The 21,309-nt window shown below is 47.3% G+C and overlaps 1 protein-coding gene across 2 annotated transcripts in view; it reads left to right on the forward strand.

Annotated features, from left to right (window-relative positions):
• KDM4C (lysine demethylase 4C) overlaps nt 1-21,309 on the forward strand; it is a 2,012,700-nt gene that overhangs the window by 1,720,290 nt on the left and 271,101 nt on the right. The gene's annotated exons all lie outside the window — the stretch shown is intronic.

Consider the following 21,309-nt stretch of genomic DNA (forward strand, 5'->3'; position numbering starts at 1 on the left):
CTCTTAGAACTGGTTTATAATGGTTTATGTGGTACAACGTGTTGAATATTAACTTTCCTTAATGTATGCAGATATCATGCCCACTGAATTGTATTGCTTAATATTTATTTGGTAATTACCACAAAGGTATGTCTTGTGTGAAGAGCACAGAAATGACCAAAGAGACACTATTTTTTGGTTGTTAATTCCCACGAGCAAGCAACAAGTGTAATGATGTAATAATCCCACTAAGAAAATGCACCGCTCTAATACAGCCATCTATCTACCTGGCCTATTGAAAATATTTTTTTAGTTTGTGCTCTGCTTAAAAGTAAAAGTTACTTACCTTCGTTAACGCTATATCTGGTAGAGACACAGTCTAGCCGCAGATTACTTAACATTGAAACTCCCCCAGGCGCCAGTCGGGATCCGGAGATTTTTCAGCAGTACCTCTGCGCGCAGGGGGGCGTCGTCGTACGGCTCCTTAGTGACGTAGTCACCGTACATGATGTCAGTAGAGGTATACAAGTCCCTCTGGCACGTTGATGTCAGTTTTCTACTGGAAGAACATTTCCGCACCAGAACGCGGAGCTACTACAAGAACTGATTGTGGAAAATGTGTGCCAAAAAGATTACATAATCTTTGAAACCACAATAAAAAGAAACCACAAATTGTACGAAAATACCAGACATGGATTTCAGAAAAAATATCTAATAAGTTCAATTTTAACACAGGGCCACAAGTACCTGTACAACCTAGAGATTAACCCATAAGAGGGGCAATACCATGCCCTCTATAAACCAATCATTAAGTAATGAATAGCGCAGTAGTAGTTAAAAAGAACCTACAACAACGCTAACTGTTTAAGTCACACCAGAACATGATCTGTTGACATCACCACTGTCAAGGTGTAATGTGTACCAATAAAAAATAAATTTAAACTGCTCACTGGTGTAAAAGACCAGGGTGCAAAAGAGTACATACATACTTTACCAACCACACCCATTCGAAATAAGGGTGGTGAACGGAACATTTAAACAAAAGCTAAATTCCCAGGTCGAGGAGTGTGCTTAGACCAAACAGATTAAGATAGTGATCACAGGCATATAAAACCAGTATTGAAAGGGTATAACCCCTATCTTGAAAGACCTTCGCAAGGCGGGGAGGATGGGTGGGGCATTAAATATTCTGCGGCTAGACTGTGTCTCTCCCAGATATAGCATTACCAAAGGTAAGTAACTTTTACATCTGATAGAGACATCTGGCCTCAGATTTCCTAACTTTGAATTAAATACCATAGCTATACCCCACTGGAGGAGGGTCTGCAAACTCATCCCACAAAGGTTCTCAAAGAGACGGAGGTGGTCAAAGAATGACTGAGCAAGTATATGTGGAAATAGTAAAAGAAGAGCTGGCTCTTAATAGAAACAATGACCTCTGTCATAGAGCCTTATAAATTAAGACAACCTTACAGGTGTGAGAAAGGTCGGTCCTTGAAGGAAAAAAAGGTAAAAACCTTTTAGAATCTCCGTCAGAAGACTGGCATGAACCCTTAACCCTTAAAAAAGGGAAAGAAGGCTGGTGACCAAATAAATTAAATGCATGATATAAGCCATATAACCTGCATTGTTGTTGACAATAAAGATACATAAATAAAAAGAACCGTTCTTCAGTAATCCTAATAGGATCTGTTTCCCAAGGGAAAGATGAACAATACCCTGTGTCCCGATTAATTGAAAGTGGATACAAGTAGCGTCCACCATCATGCAATGCGACGAAAGATGTACATATAGACAAATATATATTATATATATATATATATATATGCAAGGAACCTTCTTCGAACAAAAGAAGAACAGAGACCCTTGGGGAAACGTTTGGAGGCTTTTATTGTCAACATATGGCGGATGCATTTCTGGCCGATATTTTGCCGTCTTCAGCGCCCAAGCCTCCACAGGTAAGTGTGCACCTTAGCCGAAGTCCCTCCTCTCTTTTAACTTGCTGTACCAAGTCTGCACCGCCCCCGGTGTTTCACCTCAGCACACCTGTGTAGCCTCCCTTGTGCTTTGGGAAACTACACATCCCAGAATCCCCCGTAGAGAGTCCCTGGCGGTTGTTGCTGGGGGGGTGGAAAGTTGTTACCAACCACTGTGCGTCCATGAGGGAGGATGGCAAAAGTGCGCCCTGGGACACACCAACATCGTGCTGATGCGACTCCTGGCTTCGATGTCCACAGCAAAACCTCCTCCGTCTCCCCATGCCGCCTCCGCCTCTGATTCCAGGAGTCAATGTGGCAGTGGCTGCAGAACAGTGTCCGCCGCCCAACACGGGGTCCGATTGACCTCGCTCCTGACATCTTACTTTCCCTTGGTCTCCGAGGCAGGCTTAGGACAGTCCAAACACCTTTGGAAAACGAAGAACTTAACAGTTCACGCCCGTGTAGTCCAAGCCCAGGATGTTGAGGCGGGGTCTCTGTAAACGCGCCACAGACAGACGCGTGGGTATGTGCAAGGAACCTTCTTCGAACAAAAGAAGAACAGAGACCCTTGGGGAAACGTTTGGAGGCTTTTATTGTCAACATATGGCGGATGCATTTCTGGCCGATATTTTGCCGTCTTCAGCGCCCAAGCCTCCACAGGTAAGTGTGCACCTTAGCCGAAGTCCCTCCTCTCTTTTAACTTGCTGTACCAAGTCTGCACCGCCCCCGGTGTTTCACCTCAGCACACCTGTGTAGCCTCCCTTGTGCTTTGGGAAACTACACATCCCAGAATCCCCCGTAGAGAGTCCCTGGCGGTTGTTGCTGGGGGGGTGGAAAGTTGTTACCAACCACTGTGCGTCCATGAGGGAGGATGGCAAAAGTGCGCCCTGGGACACACCAACATCGTGCTGATGCGACTCCTGGCTTCGATGTCCACAGCAAAACCTCCTCCGTCTCCCCATGCCGCCTCCGCCTCTGATTCCAGGAGTCAATGTGGCAGTGGCTGCAGAACAGTGTCCGCCGCCCAACACGGGGTCCGATTGACCTCGCTCCTGACATCTTACTTTCCCTTGGTCTCCGAGGCAGGCTTAGGACAGTCCAAACACCTTTGGAAAACGAAGAACTTAACAGTTCACGCCCGTGTAGTCCAAGCCCAGGATGTTGAGGCGGGGTCTCTGTAAACGCGCCACAGACAGACGCGTGGGTATGTGCAAGGAACCTTCTTCGAACAAAAGAAGAACAGAGACCCTTGGGGAAACGTTTGGAGGCTTTTATTGTCAACATATGGCGGATGCATTTCTGGCCGATATTTTGCCGTCTTCAGCGCCCAAGCCTCCACAGGTAAGTGTGCACCTTAGCCGAAGTCCCTCCTCTCTTTTAACTTGCTGTACCAAGTCTGCACCGCCCCCGGTGTTTCACCTCAGCACACCTGTGTAGCCTCCCTTGTGCTTTGGGAAACTACACATCCCAGAATCCCCCGTAGAGAGTCCCTGGCGGTTGTTGCTGGGGGGGTGGAAAGTTGTTACCAACCACTGTGCGTCCATGAGGGAGGATGGCAAAAGTGCGCCCTGGGACACACCAACATCGTGCTGATGCGACTCCTGGCTTCGATGTCCACAGCAAAACCTCCTCCGTCTCCCCATGCCGCCTCCGCCTCTGATTCCAGGAGTCAATGTGGCAGTGGCTGCAGAACAGTGTCCGCCGCCCAACACGGGGTCCGATTGACCTCGCTCCTGACATCTTACTTTCCCTTGGTCTCCGAGGCAGGCTTAGGACAGTCCAAAATATATATATATTCAGGTTCACAATTATTGCACGCCGAGAGCGGACACCCAAAGACTCCGATCCGAAGCATTCCATTTGGCGAGTTCCTCCGGGCTCGGAGGAACTGCAGCACGGATCAGGATTTTTTCAATGAAAGCGAATGTATGAAACAACGCTTCATTGAAAGGGATATCACTCTACAGTTATAGAGGTAGCATTCAATAAAGCTAGTAAGATCAGTCACTCTACGTTGTTGGTTCCGGAGAAAAAAACAGAACCATCACATCAAGACAACGTGAGATTTATCTCCACTTTTCACTCCAGATCCTGGCAGGTTCAGAGTAGCCTCAGACGTCATTGGAATGTACTCAAGACAGAACCCACTTTGATAGATTTCTTGGGGGATAACCCAAGTATGACTTACAGGAAGGCCCACTCACTTAGAGATAAACTCAGTGAAAACGAGGTGAGCACCATTTCACCCAGAAGCAAGGAGATTCAAGGCTTCTATACTTGCATGAAATGCAAAGCGTGCAAGTATAGCAACAATGTTAAAAAGGTATTTTTTCCTGTGGAGGCTGTAGACAAAACCATCTGCAAATATCTGACTTGTTTGTCTGAGTATTGCATCTATGTTTTAGTGTGCCCCTGCTCTAAAAAGTATGTAGGAAGCACAAGTTCCCTGCTAAAAAACGAGTTTCGGAGCACATGAGAGCAATTGATAAAGACCAGACATCACCAGTTGCCCGCCATTTCGAAGAGCTTCACAGGAGCAACTGCAGTTTGCTCAAGTTCTTCGTAATCGACAAACTCCCAGCTATGATCAGGGGGGGATAAGACTTGAAAGCTGAGACAACTGGAAAACCGATATATTCTCGAGTTAGACACCTAACACCGAGAGGCTTCAATTCTGAAGAAGAAATGAAATGGCATTTGGGTGATTGATTGGTATCCTGTGGATATGCATTTATATATGGAATTTTGCATTGAGTTGCTGAGTGTTACGACGATCAACTGTTATACCTAGTCATGTTTTATAATGCACACTGTAGGAACTATGCTGAGCCTGACGTCTACTTAGTGCTTCGCTACATGATTTTAAAAACAATTTTTCTTTCATTTGTTATTCACACACAATTTATTGTAAATCACTATTTTATTTGGTACTGAGGACCCGCATTGACAGTATGTAGTGTATAGTAGTACACTCTCCATCTTATATGTGATTGGCTCCCCTTTTTTCCTAATTTTTAGGAACCTGGAGAGTAACTGTTCATTGGACAAGAGTACCCACTGGGGTGTGACGAGTACTTAAATATTTTCATGGACTTCATCTTTGGAATTCCCACTGGGGAAAATATATGTGTCCCATCAAGATGTACATCATGTGACAAGGATTAACTTGCAGTAGTATTACTCGTACAAACGTTGCCCACTGGGTTTGGGTGACTTTAAATTTAAATGAAATTAAGTTACAGGCTCTGAATGCCGAAATAATACATTTATGTAACGAGGTGTCTTAGTGTGCAAAGTCACAACGTTATGGAATTGTTTACTGCATGTCACGTCATAATTTTTTCATATTATCACCTTAGCAGCTATGGAACGTCCTGCTCCAGTGCTGAACGTTCCATTGCGCAGGTGAGGTTCGAACGTCCAACGGCCGACGGCAGCACTCCCGAGGTAGTGGTGCCGTCGGCCGTTGGACTAGGCGCAGCACTTATGAGGTTAAGCATCGAATTTGGGTATTTTGATTTTGATTTAGCCATGTGGCCGATTCCTAAATATTGCTATTATTTCCAAGACAAAATGAGTTACGTATATGTGCAAGATTGAGAAAGGTGATCTGTAGTGTTGGTGGGTACGATTATACCACATTAAGATGGCCGCGATAATGTGGGTGGATGTCCTTTGTCGATTTCTATTACTTTTTCACGTGTAACTTTATTTAATGTTTGATCACTTTCACAACAATACCCGTGACCAAGGCGAGTGCCTCGCCGAAACGCGCTGGGGTTTGTTTCCTTTGCCCTTATTTCGCATGCAGCAATTGAAATAATAAATACCTTTGGAACACGCAAATGGTGACTGGAGTGGTCTGCTTTTTACCGGAGAAGAGTGCATCTGCGTAGCGGTGGCTACGCGCTGTGAACCTGAATTTAGTTACAAGGCTACCTCGGCCCCTGTGATGCGCCGCTGTCTTGGTGTCCCGGCGGCTTTGCGGAGGAGGTGAACTTATATATATATATATATATATATATATATATATATATATATATATATATAATCTAGATCCTCATGTCACACGAACATAAGGTAAAGTTGCACTCAGGATGTAAGGAAACATAAGGATTTATTGACTGACGTGTTTCATCCTTTGACAAAGACCGTCAGGTTGAAACGTGTCAGCCAAATTCAGCGAAGCTGAAGCTGCTTCCACAACAAGCTCTGTAACCTTAGGGTGTTGACAAAGACAAATATGACAAAATGTGGCAGGTCGATGATGGTGTGCAATGGCACGCTGAATAGAAACTCCTGATGTTGGCCTTGCCCAAGACCCCAGAAGTATATCGTATAGCGACTCTACAAAAGGAAGTACAGGCTCAACCCCAGTGTCTCCTTGATGGAGCAGACCCAATAAGGAATCAGAAGAAGGAACACCACAGGAAGCTGCAACTTTAAAATATCAGCCGCCTTTTTAATGACCTCAGCAAAAGCTGCACTAGCCTCTGTCGCTATCTTAGGTGGTGAAAATAAATCATAGGTAGGGGACGGTTGTAGACTAACGTCCCCGCCAAAGAACCTCCTGCATGAGGCTGTCCAAGAGCACCCAAACGCTCAGCTCCACCAATATCCTCAGGCTCTTCCTACAACACTGGGTAAATGGCAGCCAAGTTAGCCTCATCCTCAATTTGTAGAGGAGAAGTTGCAGACGCCTCGGTGGCAATTAACAGCGTCTCAAGGGCCAACAAACGTCAAGACTGTGTTGTATCGACGTCCACCCTTAAAGGTGTCTTCGGGGTCCTGAGGTTGTAGTGGCTCGAGTTACGGAGCCAGGGGCATTGATCGGCGCCAAGGGCGAACCTACTAGCAAACTCTCAATCAAAGGCCATTCAATCTCTTTGTAGGACTTTTAACACTGGAAATATACTTCGATTTGAGCCCTAGCCGCCCCCTCACAATGGTATGGTGGAAAACCCGGGGTCAACTCCTGCACATCTTCCCCCGGTAAGGACCTGGAGGAACTGGCACCATCGTCATGACCTCGCGAGGCTGAAGACCTTGTGATTTCGATCGCTTCCGATGGTATTTGTCGGATCTTGTTGAGCGATGATGACGGGAACTGCGCCTGGACCTGCCCCAAGCAGGAGCCTCAGAACATGAGGAAGGAGATTGGCGCTTGGACTCCGAACAGGACATACGAACCTACAGCATCTTCATCCGACGTTCTCGTATTGACTTTGACCTCAGCTTCTTGCAGGCGTCGCACTCTTCTGAGTCGTGGTGCTCTCCCAATCACCACATACAAATGGCATATGGATCCGTCGCCAACATCTGCCGCACACAAGTCCGGCACGTTTTAAAGCCCAAAGGCATCAGCACACTGGTCTAGACGCAAAAGGAGTCGAGTAGGTCACAAAACAAAAAGGTTCCTGAGGAACAGCTTCCACTGGATCCACTAACTACGCAGAAAAGAAGAAAACTGACGTCCGCGCGCTGGAGGGGACTTGTATAGCTCAACTGACATGTCAGGAGACGACATCAATCTGGAGCCGTACGATGCCACCACCCCCAGCCTGCAGAGGTACTGCTGAAAAATTTTCGGATCTAGACTGGCACCTGGGAAAAATTCTAAGTTAAGGAATCTGCGACTAGATGTCTATATCAGATATTTAATGTTTAACAGTAGATGGCACATTGTCCCACTTTTGGCTTACATTGACTGTGACTATAGATCCATGCTGTCACCCAAACCTAAATGGAGAGGAAATACGGAGACAGAAAGTGCGCAGCTGACAATTTGTAGGATGGACTATACATTGTGTCTTTGTATTTTAAACCCAATATCAATTCAAGTTTTATTAGCTCAGTTTAAAACCATAAGTAACAACGTTGGTTTGTACATGTATGTTTACCCCAAATGTAATGTTTTTCAGTTCTTTCATCCCAAACCTGTGAAAACTCTGGCAACTTTCTCAACAGCTATTCTGGCTCATGTGTTAAACAAAGTCCCCACCCATGAACCAATCTTGTCTTTTTACTGGGCACACTTAAAAGGCACCTAAAAAAGAGGGGAGAAGTGCCAAGTGAAATTCAAGAATAACGGCATAAATAAATGTATAAGAATGGAAGGCAGCTTCAAGGACATGTTTTAATTGGGTAATTTAGAAATGGTGATGAACTAGGGCTCTCAGGTGTTTAGGTATTAGAATTATCAAAACAGCTTTGAGTCCATGATTTATAATCCTACCAGCCTATGCTAGCTCTTTGTGCCTCCGGAGTCCATGCTGCCTGTCCCTGCTTTCTCTCTGAGGTAGAGAGCAGGGGCAGCCGCCTTATACCCCAGGTGCCTGCAGTAATACACCCTCCGTCTCACTTCTGAGATGCCAGCCGCGGGATGATGGAGTCTGTTAGGCCACCTCTTTGCAGCAGCAGTAATTGGTCATCATTTACAGCATACGTTTGGTGAGAAGGGAGCAGGGAGAGTTGATAGGATGAGAATAACAATCAAAAGCAATTTCATTTTGATTAGAAAGGACTAATGTGGAAGGGATTTGCCAGAGTAAAAAGAGGCTGGTTCCCCTATTGGCGTGTTTCTTTCAAGGCCTTTTCTACAAGGAAGTTTCATCAGGTCTCTTCTTTGCCATTTTCATATGCTGAGTGAAATTGTTAGTGTTTCCACCTAGTCGCATTGATCACTAAAGAAAAAATAAATAGCCTCCCAAAAGCAAGAAGAATGGAAAAAGCATGCATTGATCCCCAGTATTGTCCTGCCGCAACCAAGTTATTCTGATAAATGCAGTCTCGATTTTGATGATTCCCTTCCAAAATAAGAATGATTACTTAAAGAAGCCAGTGTCCACATCCAGCTGGCAGTAAAACCGGACATGCCGTATTTTTTAATTGTCTACCTATAAATGAATTAAATGCACAAATACAGCATACACGTCCACGTGTTTCTGTTTTGGAATTTCTTTGAAAACAGCCCAGGCAAACCGTGTAAAATATCAGCAGTATTTCCTTTCCTTCCACCTTAATCCCATCCACCTTTTGGGTCTGTGTATTAATCGATTATGATATGTACAAGGATTATTTTTTGAAAAATGTACTTTCACATATAATCTGCATTGCTCTTAGGGCAATCATTAATGGCTAACTACCAGATCAGGTCCAGCTACTTTCCCCACTGCCTAATGGTGGTTCCACATCGGTTCTTATTAATCTAAAGAAGGCATCTGGTTTGGTTCGACTTCAGTTATGTTCAAATATATTGAACGTTAGTGTTGCATCTTTCGGAAATATGATGCCTGTCAATAAATTGCTTCTAGTCTAAATAGTACTTTCTCCAGAAGCATTTTATATGTATCAATTGTGGTTGAATTTAAAGTTTTACCACTCCCTTGTCAGTGATAGTTTTCCATTTTTGATTTCGGTACGGTTTCTCGTTCAGTCATTCACTTCTCTACATCAGTAACACCTACAGATTTATGTTCCATAATGACTCGATGCTAATCACACAAAGGTGTAAACAGCTGATTTTAACATGTCATTTCCTAGCCATAAATAACATCACTTTTATTTAAATATGTGAGATAATCCTTTCAGACCTCCCTAGATTGCTTTGATTTTGGACCACTAGGTTTTTGGATATCTTTATCTTATTTATTTATTTAATTTGTATAGCGCGTTATAACCATCGGGGTCTCTAAGCGCTGTTTGTCCAGATTACGTAGTGGGGTTCGGTATTTACTTGATCTTAACACAACGCCTAGAGGCTGCTCCATGCTTGCTTGAACAGTACAGTTTTTAACTTTTTTCTGAAGGATAACAGATTGCATTCCTTCCTTAGTTCTGGGGCCAGTTTGTTCCACAAAGCTGGGAGTGTGTTGGAGAAAGCACGTCCCCCCACCGTGGCCAGTTTAAAACGGGATTGGGACAAGAGGGTAGCGTCCGACGAGCGCAAAGTCCTGCTCGGTGTATATGGGGATAGGCGGGATTTCAAGTATCTTGGTGCATTACCATACAGCGCCTTATGTACGATACACAATCCTTTGAATACAACCCTCTGCCGAATCGGGAGCCAATGTAGCTCCTGCATCAGGGGGGAAGAGTGGGTAGTCCTAGGTTTCTTGTAAATCAGCCGGGCTGCATCATTCATAACCCCCTGTAGCTTATCCAGCAGCCGCTGGGGTAGACCAATATACAGGGAGTTTCCATAGTCCAGCCTAGCCAGGATTGTGGCTGAGACCACATGTCTCAAGGTGGAAAATGAGAGTAGTGCAGAGATCTTCCTCAGTTGTCGCATCAGGCCTATACAGGTGCCCACTACCGTGGTGACTTGTTTTTTCATGGAGAGTTTATCATCCACGTACAGGCCCAGACTTTTGACTGTAGTCGCCGGTTCCGGTGGCACACCCAGCTCCACAGGCCAGAATTTCTCGCTCCAGGGGTTGCCCGTGATGGAAATAGGCAACACTTCCGTCTTGTCCGGGTTGATTTTTAAGGAGTTCTTGGACATCCAATTAACCGTGGCTTTGAGTATGTCCTGCAACCTGGTAGACGCTCCCGGGCCATCATCCAGCCGGATGATTATCTGGGTGTCATCGGCGTAGTTGTATACTAGGCAGTCCATCCTATTCAGGAGTGCAATTAATGGCTGCAAGTAAATATTAAAGAGTAGGGGTGACAGGGCAGAACCCTGTGGAACCCCACAAGTAATGGGAGCAGAGGTGGAAAGGAAGTCCCCCAACTGTACTCTTTGTGTCCTGCCCTGTAGGAATGATGTAAGCCATGCATGTGCCGTACCCCTGATACCAAAAGACCTCAACCGCGACAATAGTTGTTCATGACACACGGTATCAAAGGCTGCGGAGAGATCCAGTAGTACCAGGGCGCTCTGTGTTTTTATATCAGCTCGACTCCTCAATTCATCCAGGATTGATAGCATGACTAATTCCGTGCTATGGTTGGCACGGAACCCTGCCTGATTGGACTCCAGCAGGTTGTTGCTCTCTAGATGTCCTGAGAGCAATGCCAGCACATGCTGCTCAATCACCTTAGCCAGAAAAGGCAACTGGGAAATGGGTCGGAAGTTCTTCAAACACTTCGCGTCCGATCCAGGTTTTTTTAGTAGAGGAATCAGGCGAGCCTCTTTGAAAGCTAGAGGGACCTGTCCTGTGTGAAGGGAAGTGTTCAACAGATGCAAAACTTCTTTCTCAATACCTGGCAGTGCCAATTTGAACACATCAGGAGGGCATGGATCAGCCTGAGAGCCGGATTTGACTCGGTCCGTAATCGTAAGTAGTTCCTGTTTTGCAATTGGGGAGAACTCAACTAACGGTATAATATCCGGCGGGGCATTGTGGTCAGGTGGGCGAGGACAGTCGAGGGGCGTGGTTGCTGCAATTTCTCCCAGAATATCGGAGATCTTGTTCACAAAGAAGTTCTGGAACCTCTGGCAATCCTCCTGGGCGAACTCAGTGCTTTGCTCTTTGTTTATCCTGAGCTCAGCCAGGACCCGAAAGATTTCCTTCTGTGGATTTCTAGCTGCAACTATTCTTTCCTCAAAGAAAGCAGCCTTCCTAGATTGGATGGCTAATTTGTAGGTCGCTAAGGATGAAATATATTCTTTCTTGGCAGTGGCGTCATACTCTTTCCGCCATGCTCGTTCTTTCCTCCTCACCTCACGTTTCATATCCCGTAAGGAGTCATTATACCAAGGAGCCCCAGCTCCTCTCTCCACCTTCTTCACCCTACGAAGGGGTGCCACCAAATCAATGGCTCTCCCCAGTCTATGCTGAAGGTGTCCACAAAGGGCATCAATATTAGTGTCCTGCTCCTTTACTGGAGGAGACTCTTCCAGGAGATGCACCATTTTCTCCCCATCAATGTTTCTCAACTTCCGGGCCATTTTCCAACCTTCCCCAGGCTTGGACAAGTGGCCGTTCAATATCTTCTCTGATTGAGCCTCCTTATTTGAGTCTCACTCACTGTACGCATCTGCTAACATGTACTTGAGTGCCAACCACCAGTGCCTGTCTTTTCAAATAAGACTAAAAGGCTCTGTGCTGGTTACAGTGTGTGTGCAGGCGGAGCTAGTACGACTACTATCTGAGTCCGCACAGTATCTGTGGACTGGTAACCTGTTGCAGATGGGACCTTGAGTACATAGGTGCTTTACTGTAGTCACACCCTTGGCATTGACTCAACATAGAGAGATGTTTAAAGTCATGTTCACTATGTTCAAAATTTACTTTAGTACTATATTCATTTTGCCATATTTCCTGTACTTTCGATTTCGAAGAATTTTTCTAAGCCAGCCCTTAAATGGGATTCTTGTTTTCGACTACAGGGTTGGGCCAAGTTAATTACTCTGCTATTGTCATGCACCTAGGATACCACACAGGCCGTCATGCTGTTGCACCATGTACAATCAAGTACTTATGGCCTTCTGTTGTTTCATGTATAAGTTTATATCAACCTTGAGGATCAGATCCCATGGCTGAAAAAAGTAAATTCAGCCATGGAGCTCCCACTTCTCAGGTGCAAATGCTTCCCAGCTTCAGAGCGTGTAAGTTTAACCCCGTGAGATGCTTTCCTGTGAGAAGAAAGAAGGATATTCGTGTGAAATTTGAAAATCTCAGCCGCCATCTTAGATGGCAAAGGTACAAACGCTTCCAATAAATCAAGTGCGCCTTGTTAAGGAAGAACTTTTGAGAATAGAGACAGACTTGCGTGTTCAGCAATGCGGAGTAGGGCGCGGAACTCCATATTTGAGTCTCACTGGGAGCTGAATGACACCACCAGGGCAATGCATCAACGCCTTGATCCAGCGGGGTATCATCATTTATGAAATAAAGAATTCGTAGGGTCCGGAAATAAGTAGCAAAGCTGGCAAATAATCTCAGACTTTACACTGTTACTTATTGCGCACTTAGATTTCAATTTGAATAAAGATCCCAGTACATTAAGGTGGGGCATATACTTAAGACGTATTGACATTATGAACTTGTGTATCTTAGAAACTGAACTAGTATTCCAGCAACTCTGTTAAGAAGATAATGGAGTAATGATCCTTGATAAGAATTTCTCATTAGGAGAAAAAATCGTTTAAAAAACGTTTGTGATCAAGAGAAAATGTTTATGTGCAGTGAGTAAAATGTTTGTTAGTACATTGGAATCTAATGACCATGGAAAAAGAGAAACAAAAGATTAATAATTTGAAATAGTCTATTAAGGAAATTGCACCACTATTTTTCAGACAGGGCTAAGAACCTCATAAGTCCCACTAGAGAAGAAAAAAGTACAGAGGAAAACAGTTTAACTGTATGTGGCCATAACAATAGTCAAATGATTCTCATGCTCTATGCCTAACCCCTTTCACCCCATGGGCAAACCCTGAGTAACAGGGATATCTGGGTACTTCCAGGACAGTAAAGGAGAATATATTCATCACTCCTGTTGTGCCATCCACATACAGGTTAGAGCCAATTGAAGGTTCCTGGCAGATGGTCATCAGGTAGATCATTTGCATGTGACTAAGCCTTCTCCTGGTAGGGGAAGATTGTGGGGTAGAAATCTGCATAGGCTGATAATTTGTCAGTGCACTCACAAACCTCTGGCTCGCCTTTCACACAGGAACAAAAAGGACAGACAGACATTTAGCCCAAGTCATACCAGGGGCTCCCTTTTGCAGTTTTGGAATGCTAAACTAGTTGAAAGTGGCAGTTAGGTGTTCAGGCTAAGGCCCTGGAGATATATTTAGCAAAACTAAACTTGATTTTGCCATCTTTTGAAAATTCTTGTGTGAGAGGGTAACACCAGGCAGTGGTATTCTCTTACAAATTCTGTGCCATGGATGGAGGAGTGATGTGGCAGCTTTTGATCAAGAAAACACTCCACTTCCAATTTTAAACCCCTGCACAAAGAAGAAACTCTTATAGGAGGATGGTACTGGAGCAAAATAGAAAGGATGCATCCCTTGCGGACTAAACTATGTCTGAAGTCGACGGATTCTGAGAACATATACTTTCAGATAGAAACTTCTAACAACAGTTTCCTTATCTTGTCAATTTCCCCTGGCCTGTGTGGCTCTGTTTGAGATCTATACTGCCCCAAATGTGATGCACAGAAGTAGTTTCCTTTCTTTCCTCTCCTTCTGACTAAGATCGAGAGCTCCTCAAATCCAGTCAATGTTGACAGATTTTTTTTTCCTGTCCAAATTTTTACCCAGTGTGCATTATGCCCCCCACTAAAATGACAGGTTTTAAACCATGTATTGACTGCAACCGTCAAATGTCGATGACAGATTCCTACGATGTCTGTCTCTGGTACCTCCATGACTGTGCGACTGCTGCACTAAGATGAACAAAAATGTTGACCGCAAAGCCAAACTTGCCCTTGCAGAATTACAATAGAAGTCGAAGGAGGCGTGGCGTGGCTACGGAGCTGATGGAGACGGTCACGTGAGCTCGGAGCTTCTCGCCGACCCCATGAATTGCCCTGAGTAGGGAGCTGTTGCACCGCTACCGAGCATCCGGTTCTGGCCTCCAAGGGTCCTGGCGCCCACCAGCTGTGTACTGACACCGCTCAGACAGGATCCGAATGGTAACGGCCGAGTGAGAAGACTGGGTCGGCTCGACTTTGTCAAGATGGCGACGTTCGCTGTTCTTTGGAGTCTGGGACGGCGATAGTGCCCTGCTGGATTTGTTGCATCGCGGTTCTGCAGCCCCTGCGGGATCGATATCGCCTGCTCGCGATATTTGGGATCCCGAGGGGAGCCGAGTCAACGGAGGACACAGGATCGCCCCTGCTAGTGGGGGATCGCTGAATGGGGCTGCGCACCACCATATTGCTGCGTGGAGAAGAGAAAGAAGAAACAACTGGTGGGCATTGGTACTCCCTCCTTGTGAATTGGACAGAGCACAGACTTTGCTGCGGCCCACATAACGGAGGATTGCGGTCTATCCCTGGCTGGATTGGTCTCCGTAGCGCTGACTGCCATTTTAGGTCAGCTACGGTGAGATCAGGGTGAAATCCGAACTTACCGAGAGCAGACGGGCCGATCTGCCTCCGAGCCTGGCGCCCTGCCTCCGAGCCTGGCGCCCTAAGTGACTTGTGGGAATTGAGGGGAGCGGGGACTGCGGCATAGGGGTGAGCTGGTATCGAGCCGGTAGAGCGTGAGAAGCTGTGAGACCGGCCTGAACCTGACAAGATGGCGCTGATCGCGGTGTGCTGGCAATTGCGGGGACATTTGCAGAACTGATGGCCCTGTGCTTATACTGGTGCTGGGGCTCGGAGGGAAAGTGACAACCTGCCTGCATCTCTGAAGTTCTGGAGAGTGCAGAGGTTGCTGGACTGCTGCTGAGGTCCCACTGCCTGGGGTGATGCATTGCCATACCACAAGGGGACTGGTGTGAGTACTGGAATTTCTTGGTGTTCCCCCCCCGGACAGCCTGATGGGGAGCTGGTATTCAAGCGGTCCCTATCTTGGGGGGGCTGATGGACGTCCTTTGCCTTATTGAACTGGGCGACACCCGCCGCCATTTTATGCGTGCCAGGTCAGGGGTCTCTACTTAGCACGATCTCATTGGGCAACGTCGGGCTGCATCGCACATGGCTTAACGTACAGAGGAATGCCTTGTGGATGGGGGAAGCAGTGAACTGGCCTGTTCCTCACAGGTACGAGCTGGAGGTGCACCTAACATACGCAGAGGTAGCTGTGGGAGCCCTGTGGAGATCCTTCGGCCCAACTGTAAGAGCCCTGGCGGCTGCAACATTACTCGGATGGTAGGAGGCCTCTGTTGGGCCGGAGACTGGGTGGCCATTTGCCCATTGCTCATTGGTGAGCCCCCCGTTGCAGACCTTGCGAGGCCAGGTGTCTGCGCTCCACAGACACACGCTCGAAGTGTGGGACGGCCCTGAGTGGGCGTGGGAACTGGCTTGACTCCCTGTGGTCCCGAGATCATGGGGAAACAGGGGGAAAGCAGGGAGGATGCCCCCCGGAGACTGAGGACTTGCCGTCGAGCAGTGGGAAGCAAGGTTTACCTGAACAGCATCCCAATCCTATGCTGCAGCAACAGGTGGACCAAATCTTGAAGGCCATAACGGACACAAGGGATGCCCTTCATCAGGATAATGTAAAGATGGCGACGAGGCTGGCGTTTCTGAGAGCGGAGCATTCCAAGTTGGCTGACCGTGTAAAGAAAACAGAAGGGACTTTGGAGGTCCTGGAACTGGCCCAGATGGCGCTGGCGGCCCAGGTGGGGGATATCACGCATAGGCTCCAAACGTTAGAGTGGAGGGCAGAGAATGCGGAAGGCCGCAATCGCAGAAACATACGGGTGGTAGGATTGTCGGAAGGTGTGTAAGGAACTTACATGATTTGGTATCTGGAAGACTGGCTACGGATGGAGGTGGCACCGGAGGGCCTGACTCAATTTTACACCTTAGAGCGAGCGCATAGAGTTCCTGCTCGCCTGCTGGCACCGGCAGGCCTCCTAGACCTGTCGTAGTGCGACAGCTTTATTATAAGGACAGCGATTTCTTATTGCAAAAGGCTCGCTCTTCAGGCCCCTACAAAGTGGAAAATAGCAAGGTGTCCTTGTTTTCAGATTATACCCTTGAAGTACAGCGCCGCCGGGCCTCTTTCTTGGCGGTGAAGAAGGCGCTACGCGAAGAAGGATTGCAGTATTCATTGATGTTCCCGAACGCCTAAGAATAGTCCTGGATGAGACCCCGGGGGGAGCATGGGATTGGCTGGAATCTTATCGGGCTAGTACTGGAGAGGCGGGGCGCTGCCCGAAATCGACAGTCGAAGATCCACGGCCTAGCAGATCGAAGCGAGTGCGGCAGCGCCGCACTGGCTTGAAGGGTCCATCAGCATCTCAGACGGAGCTGGAGAGGACGGCCACTTTTCAGGCTGTATCGGACCTATTCCAGGAACGGCTGCCCCCATCTGCGGCGGACACAGAATCGGAGAAGGGACTGCTGGATACAGACACTGATGGGACTGGAACTGACAGTGTTGTAATGTCTCATGTGACACCAGGGACAGCTGATGAGATAGTTTGAATGTGTTCCCTATTGCTTCCCTCTGTTGTGGACCACATTGGTGGGTGAATGCCCCTCTATTTCGTACCCTTTCTAGATATTGGTTGTATGGCTGATCAGGAGGTAAGGAATTGGTGTCAGAGCTATATCATTGTTTGGGTGGCAGGATGCGACGGCTCTCTGAGTCGTGTGCCCCAAGTTGGGAGGCTCGCTTGATGATTGGGGTATGGCAAACTGTGAGCCCTGTACCGCTGATCCTTTTTCTTTGGCTCGAGTCTGCCCTCTATATTGTTTGATCCTCTGTAGCTACTGGAGGATATAGTTAGTTTCTAGTTTGGATCGAAACTAGCGTTTTAGTACCTGTTGTGGGGGGGTGGGGGTGTTGGGGAGGTTGGTAGGATTGTTTAGGGGTAGTTGGGGTTCTCAGTGCGTCTACTCAGGATGTGTGAGTGTGTGTTTACGAATGTACCATGGGGTGCTTACTTGAACTGAAGTGCATTTCCTGGCATGTTAGAGGTATACGCATGATGACACGCCGCCATAAAGTGCATACTTATTTGGTACTTAGAGGGGTCCAAATTGCTTTCTTCCAAGAAACACATATTACTCGCACTGAAGGCTCAGCCCTGCAACGCAGATGGCGAGGGTGGATCTACTGCACAACTTATTCGGCTTTTGTGCGGGGGACATTGATTTGGATCAGAGTGGGGGTCCCTTTTCAACTCACACAGCAATTAGTAGACCCAGAGGGGAGATTTGTGCTGGTTGCGGGCCGTCTTAATGGGAGGGAGGTGGTTTTGTGCAGCATATATGTGCCCAACATGGAGCAGCCGGCTTTTTTTAATCATCTGTCTGGGAAGCTGGCCCCTTATTTGACTGGTCCCGTGATTATAGGAGGGGATTTTAATTCTATTTATGACGTATGTTTGTATCGCTCACATCCCCCGCTCCCAGAGGTGCCCGTTCATAGGATCTCCAAGGCCAGGTGAAATTGGCAGACTAGATGGGGGTTGGTGGATACTTGGCGGGTGCAACACCTGGGGGACCGTGATTATTCATTCTTCTCTGCGCTGCATGATCTGCACATGCGCTTAGACGCATTTTTATGTTCCTCAGACTTGCATGCCATGGTTGACCACAGCGAATATCTTGCTAGGACATTGTCAGATCATAATCCCTTGCTGCTGCGCCTTTGTTGGTCTCAGGACCGCCCGGCAATCCCAACTTGGAAGCTGCATCCAGAGGCCCTAGAGGACCAAGTCTTTCGAGCAGAGGTGAGGCAGGAATCATCCAGTACTTTATTGAAAACGAGAGTACGGCTTTGTCGACGGCAGTAGAATGGGATGCGTTTAAGGTGGTAGTGCGGGGACTCTGTATAGCTAAGATGGTTGGGGTGCGGAAGAATCTGCTGCAGGATATAGACTCAGCGGAATAGCGCTTTAGAACGGCGGAAAGATCCTGGCCCGAGAACCCTGCTGGACAAACGGAGGTAACTGACGCTAGAGAGGAAATAGCGGTGCAAGTCGAAAGACTGTACTGCGTTGATCATTAGAAATATCTGACACTGGCACATGCGGAAGGTGATAAGGCGGGCACATTGCTAGCCTGGCTAACTAATCCTGCCCGTCGAGGAACAATTATACTGGAACTGGATGGCCCGTCTGGAGATCCGATTTACACCCAGCAGGAACTTAACGACCAGTTTTGGGAATATAATGCGGGGTTGTATAGGAGCGTGATAAGAATAGATGAGGACGCCATAGGGAAATTCTTAACAGACACAGGATTACCGCAACTGGATAAGACACAGGCGGACCTATTGGGTCAGGCAATAACACTGGGGGAAATTCGGGGCGCAATCAAGCGCATGACCCGTAATAAAACTCCTGGAACGGACGGGCTACCGATAGAATTTTATACCACTTATATAGATCTATCAGCCCCTACATTAATGGCTGTTTTTAATGAGGCTCACAATGCGGGAATATTGCCGTCTTCTACCCGTGAGGCCGTCAATATTCCGTTATTGAAACCTGGAAAGCCTCCTAATGATCAAACAGCATATCGTCCCCTGTCTATGCTCACAACGGATTACAAAATATTGAGTAGTATACTTGCGTCGGGCCTGCTTCCACACATGGTGCAGCTGGTGCATCGTGACCATGCGGGTTTTATCCCAACCCGGATCACCGCCATTAATGCCAGGTGCCTCCTACGCGCCATGGAGGCGGACACTTATTCCCCAGAGTACGCCGCCATTTTATCTGTTGACATTGAGAAGGCTTTTGATAGCCTGGAGTGGCCATACATGTATTACGTTATATGTCGGTTCGGACTTGGTGATGCCTTTGTGACGTGGACGGGACTATTGCATAAAAAAGCTACGGCCTGGGTGCGGACGGGGGCTCTGATCTCCTCCTCCTGGAACATGGGTTGCGGGATCTGACAGGGGTGCCCACTCTCCCCCTTATTGTTTGTGCTGGCCATAGAGCCGTTAGCAACGCAGACTAAATTTGGTCGGAGATGCACTGGTCTTGATGTGTATGGGGTTGAGCATTATATATCGCTCTATGCAGATGACTTACTTAAGTTCCTGGCTGATACAGCAGAGGCACTGGAGGGGGTGAGGGTTCTACTTTGCGATTTTGGGAGGCTTCGGGCCTCGGAGTGAATTGGGCTAAGACGTGTCTTTTCCCAGTGAAGTCGGTGAACGACGGTCGGTCCTATACTAACGGGGTTAAATGGGAATATCGGTGCTTGACCTATCTTGTCACTAACATTTATCACACACCTGCTGATATACTAGAGGGTAACGTGGGCAGGGCTATTTGAAGTCTCCGGGGCTACTTGGCATTCTGGAGCACGCTCCCCCTTTCGATAGCTGGAAGAGTGGCACTGCTGAAAAGGTTGGCGCTCCCTTGATTGCTGTATTATTTTCAAACCCTCCCAATCTGGGTCCTGGAGTTGCTATTGAAACAGCTTCAGTCTTAGATCATGGGTTTTATTTGGGCGTCTGGCAAACACTAATGCGCCCGAAAATTGACGTTGGATTAGCGGTCCCTGATTTTAAGACATGTTACTTTAGCAGCTCAACTCCCGTGGCTCACCCAGGCAGTGGCATTGGAATTTCGGGGTCCCGATAATTGGGATATTACTGGAATACAGAGATCGGTACTCTCTTCTATTATTCTCCGACAGTCCATGAGACTCTGGACACTTTCTGGTTAGGCTCGGACATTGCAATTGTGCTGGAACCGGAGCCAGCCCAGAGCCAAGATCAACCGGCCATACGCCCCGGAGATACCTATAGCAATGAGCACAGTCCTTCCACACAGGGGATTGGTCTGCATTGACTGACTGGGAAACTATGGGGTTACAGGTTTTGGGGGATTTGTATGAAGATGGTGTCCTCCTTCCATTTCAAGCATTCCAAGATAGGTATGATCTCCCTCGTGGACACTTCTTGCTTTACCCGGCCCTCGTTTCGGCCATACAGCGCCGTTGCGGGAAGGGCTATCGGAGCCGCAGACGTCCATGGCGTGCCAGTATGTAGTGATGGCGGCAGGAACCTTTAAGGCAGTTACGTGCCTATACAGGCCTATAACTGGGGAGGGACTGCTACCACTGAGGGAGCTGCAACAGAAGTGGGAATGGGACCTAGGTAATGAGAAACCATGGATCCAGATTGTTAAGAGGGCGTGGGAAAGCTCTTGAAACGTCAGTTTCCAACTGGTCCACTTCTTTATAATGCAAAGAGCGTATCTCACTCCTGCCAGGATCAACAAATATTTTAACACAGACACTGCGAAGTGCCCACGTCGTAACTTAGAAGGGGCGAAATTTAAGCATATGATGTGGGACTGTCCTTAATTAGGGACCTATTTGGAGGACGTTGTAGCGCTGCTATGTGCAATCACAGAGCGGCAGATTACACCTGACATTGGTACTTGCTTACTTCACTGGTTTCCCCACACGCTTAAAACAAAGGTAACAAGCAAGTTTTGGGATTTGGGATTATTGCTGGCCAAGAGAGATATCACAGGGCATGGGAAGGCCGCACGGGGCCCCAGTGTATTGAGATGGAAAATGGAATTGATTAAATGGGCAGCCTGCGAAAGCACCCTTAGATTTCAGTTGGCCAGTCGAACACAGGGAGATAAAGCCATGAGGACTACGAGGGCCTAGGAAGCATTAGAGGTCTCATTGCAAGCACTGGAGAGGGACTAGAGTACCAATACGGCAATGGGAACACCAGTGGGATCACCTTAAGGTTCGGTATGGGCTGATCAGTTCACTGAGGGCATTGTGCTGGCTA

Source organism: Lissotriton vulgaris, chromosome 3_1 (assembly GCF_964263255.1).
Source record: "Lissotriton vulgaris chromosome 3_1, aLisVul1.2, whole genome shotgun sequence".
Taxonomy (NCBI): domain Eukaryota; kingdom Metazoa; phylum Chordata; class Amphibia; order Caudata; family Salamandridae; genus Lissotriton; species Lissotriton vulgaris.